The sequence below is a fragment of the Suricata suricatta genome, chromosome 17 (genome assembly GCF_006229205.1).
Source record: "Suricata suricatta isolate VVHF042 chromosome 17, meerkat_22Aug2017_6uvM2_HiC, whole genome shotgun sequence".
NCBI classification, from domain to species: Eukaryota; Metazoa; Chordata; class Mammalia; order Carnivora; family Herpestidae; genus Suricata; species Suricata suricatta.
Window position 1 is genome coordinate 695164 of NC_043716.1, and position 3976 is coordinate 699139.

Genomic DNA, 3976 nt, shown 5'->3' on the forward strand with positions numbered 1-3976 from the left:
GCAAGCACGTTGACGCAGTGACTGTTCAGAGAGCAGGGAAAGGACGGTGCCACAACGATGTGTCAGCACAGTGAGCGATGCCTGCAAGGTGGACAGAGGGGGGGCGACCACCCCCCAAGTCCGCCTGGGAATTGGGGGTTTCCCACAGTGTGGGGCTCTCGCCTGTGTTCAAACCAGGGCAGGACCAGGCAAACCAGGAGGGTTGGTGGCCCTCGGTGGCGTGAAGACTTCATGATGTGCCCTCCCTGGTCCTACTCCCCCCGATGTTCGAACCCGGCCGACCCCAGACTGCCGGTGAGAGCAGCAAACCTGTGTCACCGAGGAGGCGTGGGGGGACTCTGGACACACTTTGCCAGTACAGGTTGTATGCAGGTCCCCTCCCAAACTTAGCGTGGGGGTCACGCGGGGTCTGTCCTTGGAGACCAGTACAGCCAGGACTTGGCCGCCAAGGCGGGTCCTGTGTCTTCCTCCCAGGCCCCAGCGTGGGACTCTGGACACCCCTCCCCCACGCTGTCCCCTCCCCCGCACCCCTCGAACAGCAGGGGCGCCCTCCCCCACCGCACCTTCGCTCCTGCCCCCCAGTCTCCTCATCTCATGAAACAGGGCCTGTGCTGTGGGGCCATCACCGTGACTCCTCCCCTCCTCACTTCCGGCTACAAGCAGATCCAGTTGGTGCTACTTTGGAAAATGCAAGAATCCGGCCAGCCTGGTCCTGGTCGGGGTCACCTGGCACCTGGCCCGTCGCAAGGGCCTCGGGGTCCCCCCCACCTCCACGCTGCCTTCATCAGAGCAGCCGCGGGGCGCCCTTCAAGACACAAGGATGGTGGTTTCGGGGCCCCTCCTTGCTGGTTCCTGTAGGCCTCCCACCTGCCCTGGGGCCCCCCGGGTGGTGCCCTCCCCTCTGCTGGGAGCAGGTGCCCACATGGGCAGCTCCCTCGCTGACCCGGCGTCCATGGTGCCCCGCCCCACTGCTTTTTCCCCAGAGCCCCCAGCACCCTGGACGCTGACTTTCTCTCCCTGTCAGTGTAGGTGCTTGTGGGGGGGGAGGGGCTGCATCAGAGTCTGTGCTCACTGTCCTCTCCTTTCTATTTTCCTTTGTTCCAACCTCGTACGGTGAAAACTTCAAACACAAGGAAAGTTGGGAGGGTCGTGCCAGGAGGGTGCACGTGCACGTGCACGGGTGCGTGTGCATGTTCGTTGGAAGCCGGGCTTAGAAATACAGCTTGGCAGGCGTGCCTGGCCGGCTCGGTGGGTGGAGCCCACAACCCCTGATCTGGAGGTTGTGAGTTCAAGCCCCACACTGGGTGTAGAGAGGACTTTAAAAAAAAAAAAATCTTAAAAAAAAAAATGCAGCTTTGCATCTTTCAAGGCCCACACCGGATTTCACTTTCACTCACCCGCAGGGAGGAGCAGCACAGAGGCGCTGCCGGGAGCCACAGCAGCCTCCCCGGGTGGTGACAGCACCGCGGTGACTGAGGTCTGGTAAAGCCGCATCCCACTAAATTGATGCCGTCAATTTGAACTTTATTGATTTAATAGTGCTCGTCCTATAATTTGTCCATTTGTTTTGCTTTTATAGAGAAATGAGAGCCATAAACAGAGGGTTTTATTTCTGCCTTCGCGTCTGTACAAATCGGAGCAGCATTTTAATGGGAATTACTTGAATCAACAGGAGTGGGGGAGGGGTCTTTGAAGATATTTTCATTTTCAAAAGGGATTCCCAGTGTTTCTTGGCTTTGAGAATCTGTCTTATTTGACATTAGATTTTTCAGCCAAGATCACGGTCTCCAAGCCCTCTAGCTGCAGGCGACCTCTTCATGTGACATCTGTGTGAGTTGCTTGGTGGAACCCCGCCCCCGGGGGGCAGCTCAGAGCTCTGCAAGGGGACACAGGGGCACCAGGGGGCAGGCGGTGCTGTTCCCTGAACCCACCAGAAACACTCCCAGCTTCTGCTGCTTACAAACAAATGGGACAATGGGACGGGACACGCTGTCACCGTGGGTCCCCCAGTCTGGGAGCGCCCAGTTGTGAATGTCGCAGGACAGACCCTGGGCGCTCCGGTCCTGAGCCAGCACAGCCCTGCAGGGACGGTTTTCTCTCTCCCCACACCAGGAAGACGCCGGGGCACCGGGCGCAGGGATTCACACCCTTGGAGAGGGGCTGGGCTACCAGCAAACCCCCCACAGCACGGTGACTTCCCTGCTGCAGGGAGGGCGCGGTCAAGGCCAACAGGGAAAGCAGTCTCCAACACAGCTGTGACCCCAGGCTGCCCACGACATTGAGGAAGGTTCTGTGCCATAAAGAGTCCCCAGGAACTTCCTCCCCACACACCTTCCTCTTGAGCCTGCTGTCTGGCATCTGCCTATCCTCCCGTAACGGCTGAGAGGTTGCCTCCTCCAGGAAGCCCTCCCTGATTCAAGCAAAGACAGAAACTCGTGCGCCTCCTGCACACCCCAAGCACCCAACGTGTGCCCTACTCAGCAGTCACACGGCGATGCCATGTGGTGTGTCTGTGCCCCCACCAGACCGGGGCAGGGTCTTGGCTCCTCGACATCCACAGGCCCAGCAAAATGGGGTACAGCCGGGTCCTCAGCCCGTGTTTTTGAACAGCTAAATGAACAAAGCTTCAGAGGAAACACTCCCATTGGAGAGGCACAAGTGACCCTTGGTGGCAGCTGCCCCCCCCCCCCCCCCCCCCCCCCCCCCCCCCCCCCCCCCCCCCCCCCCCCCCCCCCGGCCCCCAGCCTCTTCTGCTCCCTGGTGCCCACCTGCTGGGCATGTTCTGCCTTGTGCTGTGCCCCTGGGCCGCCCGCTCCCCAGGCCTGGAGCAACCTCACTCTCCCGACGAGCAGACCCCAGGTCTTCCCCATTGGCCTGACCCGGGACCCAGAGCAAACCGCCAGCCACATGGCCACGCCACGGGCTCCCGCTGGGTCTGAAAGGCAGGCGCAGGCCCCCCGCCAAGTGCAACTGCATCGGAACAGGTGCTTCCTTCTCTCATCACTGGCTGTTCGGCTCCCAGCTTCTCAGGGATGGGCCTAAAGGTGATTCCGTCCGCTCGGCTGGGTGACAACACAGCTGCAGCACCCGGCCTCCCCGGCCCTCTGTCCCCAGATCCCACAGCACCGGCCACCCCGGGCTGTCCCCAGACCCCACGCCACCAGCCCCGCTGTCCCTAGACCCCATGCCACCGGCCCTGCTGTCTGTCCCCAGACCCCATGCCACCTGCCGCCCCCACTGTCCCCAGATTCCACGCCATGTGGCAGGTGCCGCAGTCCCTGGGGGCGTTACCCAGTGAGATATGAGATCCCCCCTCATTCCACTCCTGTGCCTTCCCAGCCCATCCGCGCCCCGCAGATCAATCCCTATGGCTGCCAGGAGGCAGCCGGGGGCCGGCTCTGGCATGGCCTCCCTGTGGCTCCTCGTGCGCGGAGCCCGGCCCCTGGGCCCCGTCTGTGACAGTGCGCACCACCTCCCATTTGAACCACAAAAGCTGTTTTCTCTCTGCCTCTAACCTCCTACCGGAAAATGAGCCACAATTTGAAACACACGGTAGAATGTAATCTTTCCTCCGTAGCACTCAAATGCCTTCACTTCCAAAGAAGGCAGCGGCTGGCGGACTGCATTTCGTGTTTTGCCAATTACACATTTTGCCTCAAAAGCCGCCTGGAGAACAGAAGAGCAGCCCAGACGCTTGCGCTGGGAAGAGGGGCCCCCGTGCGCCCGGTCCTGAGACAGTCGCGCGAGTCCTCAGCGGGAGCGCGTGTGACGGCCCGAGTTAGACTCGCGTTTGTCCTCCGCAGTAAAGAATGTCCTCCATTAATGACAACAGCTGTCGGTTTAATAACCGCAGAAAAGATCATTAAATTCCTCCCCGTTTCCCAAGAACAGATGGAGGAATTGCAGACAGGCTCAAGCATACGGGGAGACAGACGGGGCCGCGTGGCTCCAGAGCACCGAGGGCGGGCCACGCGGC